Here is an 18,758-nt window from a genome sequence, read left to right as displayed (position 1 = left end):
GTGCTTCATCCAGTACTAGTTGCCTTAGGTTACCATGTTTTGGTACCCATATCCTACCAGCAAAATACAGGGTTCCATCGGCTTTTACTTCAAGTTGTTTTTCTAACCCTTTGCTCATTTCGCCTTTTTCGTTTTCTTCTTTTAAAGCTTCTAACTGTGCTACTTGAATTTGCTTTGTGAGATCAGTACGAATTGTAATATTCAAAGCTCGAACCCTAAGAGGTTTTACTCTTTCTTTTCGACTTAAGACATCAGCTACAACATTAGCCTTTCCGGGGTGGTAACGGATTTCACAATCGTAATCGTTTAACAACTCTACCCAGCGACGTTGCCTCATATTGAGTTGTTTTTGATCAAAAATATGCTGAAGACTCTTATGGTCAGTGTACACTGTACACTTGGTGCCATATAGATAGTGTCTCCATATTTTGAGTGCAAAAACTACTGCTCCAAGTTCTAAATCATGCGTCGTATAGTTCTTTTCATGAATTTTTAGTTGTCGTGAGGCATATGCGATGACTTTTGTGCGTTGCATTAATACACATCCTAAACCTTGGCGTGAAGCATCACAATAGATCACGAAATCATCATTTCCTTCCGGTAATGACAAAATGGGTGCAGACGTTAACTTCTTCTTTAATAACTGGAATGAGGATTCCTGTTCTGTGGACCAATCATACTTCTTTCCCTTTTGAGTCAATGCAGTTAAGGGTTTGGCGATTCTAGAGAAATCTTGAATGAATCTTCGGTAGTAACCAGCAAGACCTAAGAATTGGCGACTTTGTGTTGGAGTCTTCGGGATTTCCCATTTACTAATGGCTTCGATCTTGGCGGGGTCAACTTTAATTCCATGTTTACTGACAACATGGCCCAAAAATTGTACTTCTTGTAACCAGAAATCACACTTCGAAAATTTTGCGTACAATTCTTCTTTCTTGAGTATCTCCAGTACCAGTCTTAAGTGTTGCTCATGTTCTTCCTTGTTCTTCGAGTAAATCAATATGTCATCGATAAAAACAATGACAAATTTGTCTAAATACGGTCTACAGATGCGATTCATTAGATCCATGAATACTGCTGGAGCATTAGTTAATCCAAAAGGCATGACTAGAAACTCATAGTGACCGTAACGGGTTCTGAACCGGTTTTAGGAACATCTTCTTCCTTCACTCTCAGTTGATGATATCCGGAGCATAGATCAATCTTAGAATAAACACTTGATCCTTGCAATTGATCAAACAAATCATCAATCCTCGGTAATGGGTACCGATTCTTGATCGTTAATTTGTTTAATTCTCGGTAATCTATGCACATTCTCATAGATCCATCCTTCTTCTTGACGAACAGAATAGGAGCACCCCAAGGTGAAAAACTAGGACGAATAAATCCACGGTCCGATAATTCTTGCAACTGGTCTTGTAATTATTGCATTTCTGAAGGTGCAAGTCTATATGGAGATCGGGCTACAGGTGCAGCTCCTGGTATGAGATCAATCTGGAATTCTGCACATCTATGTGGAGGTAGCCCCGGTAATTCTTCTGGAAATACTCCGGGATATTCTCTTACAACCGGCATGTCATTAATGCTTCTTTCTTCAGTATCGATCTTCTTTATGTGTGCCAGAATAGCATAACAACCTTTTCTTATAAGTTTCTGGGCCTTCATACAGCTGATAAAGTTCAGCTTTGAGTTGCTCTTCTCCCCATAAATCATTAATGACGTTTCATCCTTACGAGGGATGCGGATTGCTTTCTCAGCGCAAACAACTTCCGCTCTTGTTTTGGACATCCAGTCCATGCCAACGATTACGTCAAAACTTCCTAATTCTACGGGTATCAAATCGATTTTGAAGGTTTCACCAGCGAGATTCATTTCGCAACCATGGCAAATTTTATCGGCTTTTATCAGTTTACCATTAGCTAATTCAATAGTATATTTATCGTCTAGAGGTAATGATGCACATTTTAGTTTAGAACTAAAGTCTTTACACATATAACTTCTATCAGCACCCGTATCAAACATAATAGAAGCTAGTTGATTATTAACGATAAACGTACCCGTGACAAGATTTAAATCCTCACGTGCTTTACTGGCACTAACATTAAATGCCCTCCCACGCGCGGGTTCTTTGTTCTTCTCCTTATCAGGGCATTGATTTATAAAGTGACCAGACTTCCCGCATCCATAACATTTTTGACATCGGTCAATTTTGTCTTTACTTCAGAAACGGTGGCATAACAATCTTTCACCACATGTCCTTTCTTGTTGCACTTATCACAGACCACTTGACAATAACCTGCATGATGTGTGTAACATCTTTTGCAGAACGGATGGGGTCCCTTATAGTTTGGACTTGCAGTTGCCCCATCTTGTTTACCTTTAAAAGTTTCTTGTTTCTTCAGGTGAGTACTTTTGCCCTTATAGTCTTCCCATTTCCTCTTTCCTTCAGTTGTCTTGACTTCGGTAATTGGTGCCTTAATCGAACTCTCTGTGATCTGGTCCATGAGTTGGTGTGCCATTGTCATGGCTTCCTGCATCGTATTCGGTTTGGACGATGTAACATTTCCTTTGATATTGATCGATAAACCGTCAATATACATTTCTATCTTTCGTTTCTCATTTGGCACCAATTCGGGACACAACAAGGCTAGTTCCATGAAACGCTTTTCATAGTTATTGAGATTCGCTCCGATAACCTTCAGATTACGTAACTCCGATTCCATTTTTCTGATCTCGTTTCGAGGACAGTACTCCTCGATTAGCATCTTTTTCAGTTCTTCCCAAGAGATATCATATGCCGTATCTATTCCTTCTGCTTTAGCATAATTGTTCCACCAAGTAAGTGCACCATCTTGCAACGTGCACGAAGCATACTTTGACTTGTCTCCGTTCGCACAATTACTGATTTTGAAAACGGACTCCATCTTTTCAAACCATCGGGTTAGACCGACTGGTCCCTCAGTTCCACTAAACGTCTGTGGTTTGCATCCTTGAAAAGTTTTGTATGAGCATCCGTTTCGTGAATTTGTGTTTACGGCTGCTGCTTTGGCTGCTGCTTCGGCTGTTGCTTTTGCTGTTTCGGTTGCAGCAATTCTTTCATTCACACGTTTCTCGACTAGTTGCTCAAACTCAGCATCCGACATTTGAGACATGTTTCTTCAATAAACACAACAGATATAATTTAATCATATAGAATATTATAGGTAAAATGAGTTGTCAATAGTTAATCGTAGCATATTAATAATATGAACCGATTATTATAAAAGCCTTTTCTTCTTATTAGCATTTTATAATTATTTCTAGGGTATTACCTACCCGTTAAGTTCATACATAATAGCTAGTACAAGGAATTAACTACTAAAATCCTAATAATATTCCACTATGAAAAATTATAGCGAGTTACTACATTATTATGTAATAATAATAATAATAAGTAGTAATAATACAAATAATCATTCCATGCATTTATTATTAATAAACCAAAATAATACAATACCATACAATACTGATATTTTACATATGCTTATTTTACATAACAAGATAGAGTAGCACACATAAGCAATAAAATAGCGCATGGAAGATTTATGGTTGCGAGGTCGTTCATTCAGAACTATCAGAAACTTCTTCCCATTTGGTTCTCTCTGCCAATTGTTTGTGTGCACATGGTCCGACAGACATTCTGGCAGTGTATTTTATTTTTAGTTGGGGTTTTGGGGTACCCGTTGCCTCAGTGGGTTTAATACAATAAGGGTGGTTACGGATCGAATGGTCCTGTTCTTTTTTAATAATTAAGGACATTTTATTATTGTGGTTGTTTTTATTATCTATATCAAGTTGGAATTTCTCCTTAGTGATCTCTTTTATTTCATTAGCGAAATCCTCCTCCTTACTGATCTCGTCTGATGACGAACTGTCTGAGTCATGTGTAGGAGAATATGATGACGAACTGCAAGAATATGTACCGGTGGTCATGAACCGAAATCTGCCAGGCGTAATCGGCACAACCCGCCCGTCGGCGGTATATCTGGACCAATGTCCATATTTGTTTAGAAATGGACGATCCTCGTTTACTCCAGGGATCATGGGTCCATGCCAACGATACTGTGGCTCCGGAAAACTAAAGCTGGGTGGAGCTGGAACCTCCTCTGGGTTTACCGGGAGTTGAGATTCCCCGGCTAACACAATTTCTTCTTTAATAGGTATTGGAACGCCCTTTTCAGTTGTGGATAGAATAGATTCAGTGTCCGATTCCGAGTCGTACAAAATGATAGGATTAGAGGAAGTCATCTATCACATAATTGAAACAACAATTGTGTTAGCATATAAATATATCACATATAATGTTTTTGACCAAATAATAAGCAAAAATCAGTAAAAACAGATATGGTCATAGTCCAGACTCACTAATGCATCCTAACAATTACCAGTTAAACACACTAATGTAATTTCTGGTTCCCTATGACCTCAAGCTCTGATACCAACTGTAACGACCCGTCAAAATCGCTATTGACGCGACACGTTAATCATTGATTCCACAGTGAGGTTTTGACCTCTATATGATACGTTTTGATAAAATATTGCATTCATTAAAATAAGTGACTTTCTAAACATAGAAAGTTATAAACATGTGGGCAAGTGCTTAGGTATAAGCAAAACCCCAAAATACATAAGTCTTTAATTTACAGGTTGACATCACAGTCCAATTATTTATTACACAACGCAGTTTTATTTTGAATGCAATAAACTTTGTACAAAGCATGAGAGACTCCATGCAGGCAACAAGCACATCACAGCGGAAGCATTCTAAGGACCTGAGAATAAAACATGCTAAAAAGTCAACACGAATGTTGGTGAGTTATAGGTTTAATTGCTCGAGTCATAAACATATATAAAGATAGACCACAAGATTTCATCAAAAGTTTATCAATAGATTCTACGTAACAGAGCACCCTGGTAACTAAACTTAACGCTATAGTGATAATTACCCCATTCGTTTTAATACACGCAAACCAACGTGTCTTAAACTCAAATAACATACGTCCGTTAAAAGGCTAGCGCTCTAGCTCGGACGGGGATGTCAAGCCCTATGGATCCATATACAATTATTCGCGCCCACCAGTCCATATCCTATGTACTGGCAGCTACTAGTTACCAAAGCTAAGGGATTTCCGGTTTAACTCAGTGTAGAATTTAGTATGTACTTGTGTCTTATCGCGTTTAAAATAAATTGCATGTACTCTCAGCCCAAAAATATTTAAAGTATTTAAAAAGGGAGACTATAAACTCACAGTTCAATATTGCGATTCAATATTGTAGGCAAATTGCGTAGACGTAATGATGGTAGATGACTGTATGGTTGGCATTGGATTCAAGAACAATACCCCGAACAATACCCAATATTTCCTTAGCTTAAAGCGGTTTGAAACCCGAATTAAAACACCCTCGAATATACTTTATTATTATTAAACTTAAATTATAATTATAATGATAAATTAAAATTTAAGTTACAGATATATTTATGAAAAATATCGTCGAGCAAAACTGACCTTTTATAGTACTTTTCGATTTACTGTAGCTCATGCGATCGCATGAGTTTTCAGTGTTTTTGCTATGCGATCGCATGGCCGCCTTTTCCGTTTTTGTTTGCTAATTCGTCGACATCAAATAGTGTTTACTGTAGCAAATAGTGTTTACTGTACTAAATAGTGTTTACTGTAGCAAATAGTGTTTACTGTAGCAAATAGTGTTTACTGTAGCAAATCACTGTAGCAAAGTCGTTTTCACTGTAGCATTGTAGCAAAATACGGTTTCACTGTAGCAAATAGTGTTTCACTGTAGCAAATAGTGTTTTACTGTAGCAAAGTAATTTTTACTGAAGCAACTAGGGTTTTACTGTAGGAAAGTCGTTTTTACTTGTACATATATATATATATATATATATATATATATACATACATATAATTGTTCATGAATCGTTGAGAGTAGTCAAAGGTAATTGTATATATGAAACAGTTCTAAAATTTTGAGACTCAATCTAACAGACTTTGTTTAACGTGCCAAAATAATAAATCGTATAGAGAATTAGTTTAAATTAGTCGAAATTTTTCGGGTCATCACAGTATGGGAGAAGTAAGGCAGAACAGAATGATTGCTTTGAAAAGAGAATATGAAATGTTCTTTCCCTACAAGAATGAAACCCTTAAGCAAACCTTTATTAGGTTTAACTCCTTGATTGCAGACCTGATCACTTTGAATGTCACCTATATTGAATTTGAACAAGTAAACAAATTCATTGATTCACTGCCTACTAAATGGAAATATGTTACTGACCCTTTACGAACCACTCAGACTTTAAAGAACTTTAACATGTCTTCTCTCTACAGTTCACTTTGGAACCATGAGAAAGCAGAGGCTAAATTTGAACTTAACTTGAAAGAAAACTTTAGGGCTGCCCCCACCACTTCAAAATCTTCTAAGACAGATGATACTGCTCTTATTGTTGCTGCTAAAAAGAAAGCTCAAAAAGATTTACTGGTTCAAAAGTTGTTGGCAAAAGAAGAGACAGCTGAGAGTGATGTGGATAGTGGTACTGGGTCTGAAGAAAGCAGTGATGATGAAAGTGATGTAGAAGGGTTTGCTGAAGGTATGGCTTTGCTGGCTAGGCAGTTCAAAAGGTTCAATCGTAATAGAACCAACAAGTCATACAAAGGGAGTAAGAAACCGAGTGCTAGGTATAGCAGCAAGTCAGTCAAGGGTCCTAAATCTGAGTGTTATAATTGTGGGAAGGTTGGACATTTTGCTGCTGAATGCATGTCCAGGAAACCTTCAACTTCACATGCTAACTCTTTCTCAAAAGCTGATAAGTACAAAAACAAGTACAAAGCTATGAAAGCTCAGATGAAGGAAAGTGCTAAGACTGATAAGAAGGGTAAAAAGCCAGAAAAGGTTCTAGTTGCTGAGCATCATGATTGGGATGAAACCAGCTCGTCGTCATCTTCTGATAGTGATACTGATGATGATGGTGCTGGTTATGCTTCTGATAAAAAGTTGTGTTTGATGGCCAAGGAGGTCAAGAAGTCTGATGAGGATGATAGTGGTAGTAAGTTTTTGGCTGATATGAGGGAAGCTGATCAGAAAAGAGATTCACCTCAATGGAAAACTAAATTGATGTATAAGGTTGATAATTTTTGAACTTATACTGATGATGAAAAAGCCGAAATGTTTGACTACCTAAGAGTTGACTTATGTAGAGGCAGCAAACGTGAAGAAGTTTTGAAAACTGATAACAAATCTTTAAATGAGAAACTTAAAAGCAAAAATGATGAAATTAAAATCTTGAAAGATGATATTTCCAAACTTGAAAAACAAAACTTTGCTTTAAAGTCTCTTCACGTTGAGGCAGCAGAAGTCAAGAACCAGCTGGATAATCTTAAAAAGGTTGTCGCTTCGTGGTGTACATCTGCTCAAAGCACAGCCAAGTGTGTTAACGAGCAGGTGCCTGCCCAAGTTGAAGCTTTCTTTGCTGGTGACTATGCTGCTACTGCTGCTATTGCAGAAGTTACTTTCATGGACCCAATTCTTGAAACTGATCCTGAAGTTGTCTTGCCAAATACTTTTGCCAAGATAGTTAAGGGTAAAAGGGTCTTGACAAATAAGTTTGTTAGACCTGCTGTGTCCCCACCACCTGCCATGAAAGAGATTTTGGAGGATGAAGTTAGAGCAAGAGAAGCCAGTACCTCAATTGATGAGACTACTGACCCCTCAAGCATCTACTACATGACTCCAAAAGAAAGACGTATTAAAAGGGAAATCACTGAAAATAATCTAAGAAAAATTAAACCAACTGATCCCCCTTCGTGTTCGAGTTCCAATTGTGTTGAGCCAGCTGATGACAAACTTACTGGTCAACCAGTAGCTGTAGACAAGCCAGTCAAACAAAATACTGGCAAGTCCAAGGCAGCAGGAAAAACTTCTTCTAGCTCATCAGCTTCAGTAGACAAGCCAGTAACTTCCCACGCTAGCTCGTCAAGTGATAAAGGCAAAGCAATACGCCATGACTATGGTACTGGTTCTAAGAAGAAAGCTTCCCTTAAGGGAAAAGCAAAAGTGGACTCGAATGATGAGCTGTCTATCACTGAGATTATGACAGTCAAGCTTGACTAGCTAATTGAGGCAGTAACCGAAAGTCGACCCGATCTTACTGCACCCATTTACTCAGTGTATGACCAGTCACCGATACCAAATGTGAGAAAATGCTACAAATGTGGCAGCAAGTTTCACTTAGTCAACTGGTGTACTCTAACCCTAACCCCATCTGCTGCTGCCTCTTCAAGCAAACCAGCAGACAGGAAGAGATCATCAAAGATGACCCTTCCAGAACCCATCCTTGGATGGTTCCCAAAAAGAACTAATCTCTTAGCTACTGTGCAGGGCATTCAAAACAAGCAAATCTGGTATCTCGATAGTGGTTGTTCGAGACATATGACCGGATGTAAGTCCCTGCTGATGGACTATCAAGAAAAGGATGGTCCAGTTGTTTCGTATGGAGATAATTCGTTGGGTTACACAAAGGGTTTTGGTACTTTGACAAATAGGAATGTCACGTTCTCAAATGTTGCATATTTCGTTGGGCTTAAACATAATTTACTCAGCATAAGCCAACTAACAAGTAAGAATAAGATAGTCCAATTCAGAAGGAAAATTGGCACTATTTTTGATAAGACAGGGAAGCCACTGCTGACTACAAAACGTCATGAAAACATGTATCAAATTGACATGAACACATCAGTCACAACACTGATACTTGTTTCTATTCAAAGGCAGCAGACAACCTGAAGTGGTTATGGCACAAGAGACTCTCACATCTCAACTTCAAAGATATTCACTAATTATCCAGTAGAAGTTTGGTGTCTGGGCTACCCACTATGTCTTATGTAAAGGACAGATTGTGTCCTGGCTGTAAAAAGGGAAAACATCACCATGCCTCATTCAAATTAAAGCAAATCTCATCTGTTGAGAAACCATTTCATTTACTTCATATGGATCTATTTGGTCCTGTTAATGTGGCCAGCTGTAGTGGGAAGAAGTATACACTGGTTATTATTGATGAATACTCCAGATACACCTGGGTATTCTTTTTGAAGCAAAAGAGTGAAGCTGCTGATGAAATTATCAATTTTATCAAAAGAATGGAGCTTTTAAATGAGCAACTGGTGAAACAACTAAGAAGTGATCATGGTACAGAATTCAGAAATGCTACATTAGAAGAATTTTGTGCTGACAAAGGTATTTCACAGAACTTTTCTGCTATGAGAACACCTCAACAGAATGGTGTTGCAGAAAGAAGAAATAGAACTCTCATTGAAGCAGCAAGATCTATGTTAGCTGAGTCTGGGCTGAAAAATTCATATTGGGCAGAAGCTGTGAACACTGCATGTTTTACCCAGAATAGATCTTTCATAGTGAAAGACATCAGAAAACTGCTTATGAAGTTCTCAAAGGAAGAAGACCCTCAATTTCATTTCTTCATATATTTGGCACTCCCTGTTTCATTCTAAACAATAGGGATCAGCTAGGCAAGTGTGATGCTAAGGCTGATGAAGGTATATTCTTGGGATATTCCAACATGTCAAAGGCATATAGGGTTTTCAATAAAAGAAGGGGTTGTTTTGAAGAATCAATTAATGTTACATTTGATGAAACTGCCTCAGCTTCATCTCTAAGTCAAGAAGATGAAGAGTTATTGTTTGAAGAGCCTACTCAGTAAGCTCTTGATGATGATGATGATGAAGAACCAGCTGCAAATCCCTCACCAATCCATGTTGCTGGGTTCTCTGATGATGAGATGGAACACTCTGTTCCATCTGTGTCTAAACCAAGTGGACCTACTGGCTCTACTGAAGTCCTACAACTTAAGCATAGGTCTACTGGTTCTGAAGGATCACAAGCTGGTACTGGTTACATGAATAATGAACAGCTGTCTCCAACTGCTGCTCATACCTTTGAACCAGCTGATGATCAAGATGTTATATGTTCCACGACAAGCTCACCTGTTCATAACACTAGATGGACAAAAGAGCATCCTATTGAGCAAGTTATTGGTAATCTGGCTAGTGGTGTTAAAACAAAAAGACATGTAACCAGCAACTTTTGTATGCATGTGAATGTTGTGTCTACCATTGAACCTACATGTCCTGATGAAGCAATCAAAGATCTAAGCTGGGCAGGAGCTATGCAAGAAGAGATCTCCCAGTTTGATAGGAATAAGGTTTGGACATTGGTACCTAAACCTGATGATGAAACTAAGAAGATCATTGGTACCAAGTGGGTTTTCAAGAACAAGATGGATGAAGATGGTATTGTGATCAGAAATAAAGCTAGATTGGTAGCTCAAGGGTTCAAACAGGAAGAAGGATTGGATTATGGAGAGACATATGCTCCAGTGGCTAGGATGGAAGCTATCAGATTGTTCTTGGCATATGCTGCTAAGATGAACTTTAGGGTATTCCAGATGGATGTTAAATCTGCATTTCTAAATGGGAAGCTGCAAGAAGAAGTTTATGTCAAACAGCCTCCTGATTTTGTAAGCAGTAAATATCCAGACCATGTCTACAAGCTAGACAAAGCTCTTTATGGCCTCAAACATGCACCAAGAGCATGGTATGAGACACTTCATGTGTATCTCACTGGTATATGTTTTAAAGTTGGAACAATTGATACCACCCTGTTCTCAAAAGAGACAGATGGTGATCTCTTGCTGGTACAGATATATGTGGACAATATCATTTATGGATCTAAAAATGAGAAACATTGTCAAGATTTTTCAAAACTTATGTCAAAGACATATGAAATGAGCTTACAAAGAGATTTGCAATACTTTTTAGGGTTGCAAATTAAACAACTTGATGATGGAATTTTTATAAGTCAGGATAAATATATCAAAGATATGTTAAAGAAATTTGGTCTGACCTGTTTAAAAAATATAGGGACCCCAATGAAATGTCCCGTTCTTATTGATTAAAAACGTTCCATATTAATTGATTTCGTTGCGAGGTTTTGACCTCTATATGAGACGTTTTTCAAAGACTGCATTCATTTTTAAAACAAACCATAACCTTTATTTCATAAATAAAGGTTTAAAAAGCTTTACGTAGATTATCAAATAATGATAATCTAAAATATCCTGTTTACACACGACCATTACATAATGGTTTACAATACAAATATGTTACATCGAAATCAGTTTCTTGAATGCAGTTTTTACACAATATCATACAAACATGGACTCCAAATCTTGTCCTTATTTTAGTATGCAACAGCGGAAGCTCTTAGTATTCACCTGAGAATAAACATGCTTTAAACGTCAACAAAAATGTTGGTGAGTTATAGGTTTAACCTATATATATCAAATCGTAACAATAGACCACAAGATTTCATATTTCAATACACATCCCATACATAGAGATAAAAATCATTCATATGGTGAACACCTGGTAACCGACATTAACAAGATGCATATATAAGAATATCCCCATCATTCCGGGACACCCTTCGGATATGATATAAATTTCGAAGTACTAAAGCATCCGGTTCTTTGGATGGGGTTTGTTAGGCTCAATAGATCTATCTTTAGGATTCGCGTCAATTAGGGTGTATGTTCCCTAATTCTTAGATTACCAGACTTAATAAAAAGGGGCATATTCGATTTCGATAATTCAACCATAGAATGTAGTTTCACGTACTTGTGTCTATTTTGTAAATCATTTATAAAACCTGCATGTATTCTCATCCCAAAAATATTAGATTTTAAAAGTGAGACTATAACTCACTTTCACAGATTTTACTTCATCGGGAAGTAAGACTTGACCACTGGTTGATTTACAAACCTATAACAATATATACATATATATCAAAGTATGTTCAAAATATATTTACAAAACTTTTAATACATTTTGATGTTTTAAGTTTATTAAGTCAGCTGTCCTCGTTAGTAACCTACAACTAGTTGTCCACAGCTAGATGTACAGAAATAAATCGATAAATATTATCTTGAATCAAGCCATGACCCAGTGTATACGTATCTCAGTATTGATCACAACTCAAACTATATATATATTTTGGAATCAACCTCAACCCTGTATAGCTAACTCCAACATTCACATATAGAGTGTCTATGGTTGTTCCGCAATATATATATAGATGGGTCGACATGATAGGTCGAAACATTGTATACATGTCTATGGTATCTCAAGATTATATAATATACAATATAAGTTGATTAGGTTATGGTTGGAATAGATTTATTACTAACTTTCACGTAGGTAAAATGAGTAGTTTTTATCAATCTTGTTTTACTCGCCATTTCTTCGTTTCTAATCCGTTTTGAGTAATTCCAGTGGCCACGGTTTCGTATTGAACTTAAATTTATGAATCTAAACAGAAAAAGTATAAGTTTATAGTGGGAAATATAAGTTACAAGTCGTTTTTGAAAGAGGTAGTCATTTCCGTCGAAAGAACGACATCTTGATGACCATTTTGAAAAACATACTTTCACTTTGAGTTTAATCATGATTTTTGGATATAGTTTCATGTTCATAAGAAAAATAATTTTTCCAAAAGTATAGCTTTTAAATCAAAGTTCTTCTTAGCTTTTAATTATCCCAACCAAAACAGCCCCCGGTTTTACTACGACGGCGTATATCCAGTTTTATGGTGTTTATCGTGTTTCCGGGTTTTAAATCATTAAGTTAGCATATCATATAGATATAGAACATGTTTTTAGTTGATTTTAAAAGTCTAGTTAGAAGGATTAACTTTATTTGCGAACAAGTTTAGAATTAACTAAACTATGTTCTAGTGATTACAAGTTTATAACGTTGAATAAGACAGCTTTTTATGTATGAATCGAATGATGTTATGAACAATATTACTACCTCAAGTTCCTTGGATAAACCTAATGGAAATGAGAAAAATGGATCTAGCTTCAAAGGATCCTTGGATGGCTTGAAAGTTCTTGAAGCAGAATCATGACACGAAAACAATTTCAAGTAAGATTTCCACTCGAAATAAGATTGTTATAGTTATAGAAATTGAATTAAAGTTTGAATATGATTATTACCTTGTATTATAAAGATAACCTACTATAAGTAACAAAGGTTTCTTGATCTTGGATGATTACTTGGAATGGATTTAGAAAACTTGGAAGTAAACTTGCAATCTTGGAAGTATTCTTGATTTTATGAAACTAGAACTTTTGGAATTTATGAAGAACACTTAGAACTTAAAGATATAACTTGAGAGAGATCAATTAGATGAAGAAAATTGAATAATGAAAGTGTTTGTAGGTGTTTTTGGTCGTTGGTGTATGGATTAGATATAAAGGATATGTAATTTTGTTTTCATGTAAATAAGTCATGAATGATTACTCATATTTTTGTAATTTTATGAGATATTTCATGCTAGTTGCCAAATGATGGTTCCCACATGTGTTAGGTGACTCACATGGGCTGCTAAGAGCTGATCATTGGAGTGTATATACCAATAGTACATACATCTAAAAGCTGTGTATTGTACGAGTACGAATACGGGTGCATACGAGTAGAATTGTTGATGAAACTGAACGAGGATGTAATTGTAAGAATTTTTGTTAAGTAGAAGTATTTTGATAAGTGTCTTGAAGTATTTCAAAAGTGTATGAATACATATTAAAACACTACATGTATATACATTTTAACTGAGCAGTTAAGTCATCGTTAGTCGTTACATGTAAGTGTTGTTTTGAAACCTTTATGTTAACGATCTTGTTAAATGTTGTTAACCCAATGTTTATAATATCAAAAGAGATTTTAAATTATTATATTATCATGATATTATGATGTACGAATATCTCTTAATATGATATATATACATTAAATGTCGTTACAACGATAATCGTTACATATATGTCTCGTTTCAAAATCATTAAGTTAGTAGTCTTGTTTTTACATATGTAGTTCATTGTTAATATACTTAATGATATGTTTACTTATCATAATATCATGTTAACTATATATATAAGCATATATATGTCATCATATAGTTTTTACAAGTTTTAACGTTCGTGAATCACCGGTCAACTTGGGTGGTCAATTGTCTATATGAAACCTATTTCAATTAATCAAGTCTTAACAAGTTTGATTGCTTAACATGTTGGAAACACTTAATCATGTAAATAATAATTTCATTTAATATATATAAACATGGAAAAGTTCGGGTCACTAAACCCAATGGCAGCATCTATTAAAATAGATGCTGATCCCAAAGCTGAACCAGTCAATATCACTGAATATAGAGGTATGATTGGATCCCTACTTTATCTTACAGTCAGCATACCAGATATTATGTTTGCCACATGTCTCTTTGCCAGATATCAAGCTGATCCTAAAGAGTCACACTTGCTAGCAGTAAAAAGGATATTTAGGTATCTAAAAGCTACTGCTAAATGTGGTCTTTGGTATCCCAAAGAACAAGATTTTAAGCTAATTGGGTATTCAGATGCTGACTTTGTTGGGTGTAAAATAGACAGGAAAAGTACTACTGGTGGTTGCCAGTTACTGGGGGGTAGGCTAGTCAGATGGATGAGCAAAAAGCAAAATACTGTGTCCACATCTACTGCTGAGGCAGAATATGTTTCTGCTGGTAGTTGTACTGCTCAAGTACTATGGACGCAAAGCCAGCTGAAGGACTATGGTGTTCATGTTACAAAGACTCCAATCTACTGTGACAACACAAGTGCAATTGCTATCACCAACAATCCTGTGATGCATTCAAGGACGAAGCACATTGACGTTTGATATCATTTCATAAGGGATCATGTTCAAAAAGGAGGATTTAAAGAGGCGAATCATCTCTCACAATGAGTATATTGAGGATATTGCCCGTCTTCAAGCTGATTTGGATGATGCTAATCACAGAATTCTTTTCCTTAATGAAGAAAATAGGGTGTTAGAAGAGAGATTGGATTCGCAGGAATAGCAAATGGCTACTATGATTCCTACCTCAGCTTATGTTCAAATGGTGGAGGTAATGCAACGCATGGCTGATCTTCAAGCTGGTGTTGGGGCTGATGTCCAAAATTTGGCCATGGGTGTTGCTAGAAATGAAGTTCGAACTTCCAACCTCTGCCTAAGACAATATGGTGTAGATTCTGGTGCCCATCTTTCTCCTGCTGATGCTGACTGGAACAATTTTGCTTTCTCTGTTCTTCAGTCAGATAGTGACCTTGATGCACAGATCTCCCCTGCTCACCCTTCTGCCCCTGCTGATGACAAAAAGGGGGAGAAGAAGTCTAGGAAAAAGTCTAAAAAGAAAAAACAATCTGAGGGGGAGCATGAGCATGAAAAGGCTCCTAAACAGCAGAGGAGAGATGGTGATGATGGTACTGGCACTAAGCCCAGCAACGCTCATACTGAAGCTGGTGTATAGGCAGCTGATGAATCTCAACCCAGTGTGTCTGCCACATCAGTGGATGATATTGGTTCTGGCAGTAAGCCCATTGACGTTTCTGAATTGGCTGTTGCTGAATCTTTTGCAGTCTCTCAAACCATTGAACGTAAATTGAAAAGAAAAATGGAGAGACATCAGAAGAGACAGCAGGAATTAGATGCTGCTTTCAACGCTAAGTTTGGGGACTATGCTGCTCTAAAAAGACTTAAAATCGAGCGTAGACGAACCCTCACTCCTGATAAGCGTGAAATTGATGATGATCTGATCAGCATTGAAGAATATAAAAGGGCTACCCTGAAAAGAAATGCTAAGTTCATGATCAAGTATGATAAAAAGAAAGCCAAGCTATATGCTGAGCGAGCAGATAGAATAAAGAAGATGACTCCTGAAGAGATGAAAGACTATTTAGCTTCTACTAAGTCAGGAGGAGTTAGAGCTGATGTATTTATGAAATGGCTAGATGCAGTGTTAGAAACCAGCTCATCTTCTCGACCAGTATCGTCTACTCAGCCAGCTACACAACAACAGCCAGCAGATGTTGATGTTCAGGGGGAGCATCTTGCTATTGTTCCCTATCTGCCACCACAAGAACTAGTATCAACACAAGAACCATCAGCTGAACCCAAGCCAATTGGCAAACAAAGAGTGAAATCTGCTCCTAGGGACAACCAGCCCCTACGGAAAGGAACCATATTTGAGGCAGCTGATGAAGATACTGAGGCAGTTGTGCCAGCTGATAGTAATCAGTCAGCTGGTACTGAAGACACAGCAAGGAGTGCTGTGAATGAAGACCCAGCCAGTAGTGTGCTGCTGGGTGAAACAAGTGTTGAAGACCAAGCAAAGGTGGATGTGTCGGGTGCTAATCAAGATGATGATACGGTTAATCCTGCTGACTTTACAGTCTGGGGTAGTGGAGATCACTTATTTGTTCAATCACCTATCTCTCCCCGGACCCTCACTTATTTTAACAGAACACAGGATAATCGTGTTAATAAGTTTCCAGTGAGTTCATCTGGCATAGGTGAATCAATCATGTATCCTCCATCTTTCCCAAAACATCATGGTAAACACAGAACTTGGGAAGATGATTCAGTTTCCCGTGGTGAGCCAGATCTATTTAGAATGAATCCAGATGAAAGAGATACTTACAGGCTGGAGATCACTGTACCAGAATTGCTTGAGCAAAGACAAGCAGCTTGATGTTGTGCGAGGTGTATATGAAATAGTTATATTTTTACTGCGAAATACTACAAAATATGATACAAATTACGCAAGTTTTATTTATTTATTTATGGAATATACCTAAACCTTGCTACAACACTTATAGGCAGTGTACCAAATTGTAGAGTAGTGTAGTTTTTAGTAAGTCCGGTTCATTCCACAGGGAGCTAGCTGAGTTTAACGCTATATTTTTAACAACTATATTTATACAAAATATATATAATTATATATAGTAATATTATTATAAAAGGGGTTTTTATCGTTTAATGACCGGTTTGTCGATTTTAAATAAAGCGTAAAGATAAATGACGATAATATAAATGACAGAATTTAAATTGAGATAAAGTAAATTGCAGTAATTAAAATGACAGTAAATAAAGGTACGATGAAATATGAAATAAAAGTATTATGCTTATTTAAACTTCCGTAATCATGATGTTCGACGTGTTGATTTTAATTTATTACCCTGGGTTAATTGTCCTTTGTCCTGGATTATTCGATATGTCCATCTGGTTTTTGTCCATAACAGTCCATCAGTCATAAATATAAAGTGCGAGTGTCCTCGTCAAATTATCCTTATATTCGAAGTCAAATATTTCAACTAATTGGGGACTTAAACTATAATTACACCAATTTTCCTTGTATGTAATTCACCCATGTTTTAATAAGTCCATTGACTATTAATCCATTTTCGTGTCCGGTTAAATGAACGATTATTAGTACTTATAAATATCCAGCCCATCGTGTTCGATCGAGTGTATATGGTTATTTATAGGTACATCCAATTGTAAATCTTTATATTAAATTAATGAACTATCATTCAATTAAACAAATATAAAGCCCATTAATAGCACATAGTCTAATTTCCACAAGTGTCGTTTTTTGTCCAAACCCCAATTATGGTACAAAGCCCAATTACCCCGTTTTTAATATTTTAGCCCAACATCATGATTACTTCGGCTTAAATAAGCATAATAATAACTTAGTTACAAGACATTAATTTAAAAAGGAGAACATAACTTATATTGAGTATTTATCGCGTAGCTTTACACAGACAGAACTTCGACTTTAAAACCCGTAAAATAACCTTTTACATTACTCAAACTAATCTAATATAAAACTAAACTAATATATATATATATATATATATATATATATATATATATATATATATATATATATATATATATATATATATATATATATATTACAGAGGGAGTATTATTATTATTGTGTAAAGAACTCGGCCAGAATTCGTTGCATTTATAGGACCTGGCCTGGAATTTTCATCCATGTGATCGCATGGAATTTCTGCCTTCTGGCCATACGATCGCATGGCCACCCTAGATCCAGCTATTTTGCTTTGTTTCTAGCTTGTCGACATAATTTAATAAATATATATAATATATATATAATTTATATAATTATATATATATTATATTATATTCTTGTACATAGTAGACTTGTAATTTTAGGTCCGTTGCGTCGCGCGTTGATAGTTGGCTCAGGTCCCGGTTCTGGATTTTCGAACGTCCTTTCGTACTATTTAATATCTTGTACTTTGTGTTTTGCAATTTGTAATTTGTACAAAAAATTATTTTCCTTAACTCCCGAAATCTGCGCAAGTCTTTAACTCACTTTTAGTGGCACTTTTGAGTGCACTATGGCTTTAGTGGCACTTTTCAGGCTTTAGTGGCACTTTTTCTTCAATTCTTTAATCTTCGTGCTTTGTCTTCAAATTTATTTATTTAAACGATTACAACTTAAAAATAGAATAATTACAACTAAAAACTTTACATATTGGGATGATATTGCGACTAAATATATGTTCGTATAGAGCACTATCAAATATCCCAACACATGAGCGTTGTTTGTCCTCAAGCAATACAGAACTTGAAATTAAATCACACGAATCACTTCTTTATTCTTCACACTTTATACATTAGTAATTTTGATACGGCGGTATAAACAATGATAGTAACGATGTGGTTTACAGTCCCACATGACTATAAAAATTTTGATCCTTAAGGAAATTGGATCTTTATGAAAACATT

The 18,758-nt window shown here is 36.3% G+C and overlaps 1 pseudogene; it reads left to right on the top strand.

The window, feature by feature from the left end:
• The window catches only part of LOC139854248 (uncharacterized), a 126,892-nt pseudogene that overhangs the window by 24,739 nt on the left and 83,395 nt on the right, over window positions 1–18,758 (top strand).

The sequence above is a fragment of the Rutidosis leptorrhynchoides genome, chromosome 6 (assembly GCF_046630445.1).
Source record: "Rutidosis leptorrhynchoides isolate AG116_Rl617_1_P2 chromosome 6, CSIRO_AGI_Rlap_v1, whole genome shotgun sequence".
NCBI classification, from domain to species: domain Eukaryota; kingdom Viridiplantae; phylum Streptophyta; class Magnoliopsida; order Asterales; family Asteraceae; genus Rutidosis; species Rutidosis leptorrhynchoides.
This window is presented reverse-complemented; position numbering and strand designations above follow the sequence as displayed.